Below are 443 nucleotides of genomic sequence, written 5' to 3' on the forward strand. Positions count from 1 at the left end.
GCAGAATTTAACTTGTCGCCAGTTGTTGATATCAAATTGATATCGAATCTTTTATATGAATCATACGTACTTCACTAGAATTAATTAAAAAATTTTGTGATATTATTACTTGAATCGAAATAGGAACCTAATAATTTTTACGTAATTGAAGGCTAATTGAAACAATTATTACTTGGTTTCCTCGACGACGAACGTCTAGACACCAACTTTCTCGACGGCGAACATGTAGACAACATCTAGACATCTAATTCCTCGACGGCGAACACCTAGACACCCACTTCCTCGATGGCGAACACCTAGACACTCATTTCCTCAATAGCGAATACCTAGATACCCGTTTCCTCAATAACGAACACCTGGACATGCACTTCCTCGACGGCGATCACCTAGAAACTCATTTCCTCGGCGGCGAACACCAAGACACCCATTTCCTCGACGGCGAA

This window comes from Mycetomoellerius zeteki, unplaced genomic scaffold, assembly GCF_001594055.1.
Source record: "Mycetomoellerius zeteki isolate Tzet28-1 unplaced genomic scaffold, Tzet1.0 scaffold2216, whole genome shotgun sequence".
NCBI classification, from domain to species: domain Eukaryota; kingdom Metazoa; phylum Arthropoda; class Insecta; order Hymenoptera; family Formicidae; genus Mycetomoellerius; species Mycetomoellerius zeteki.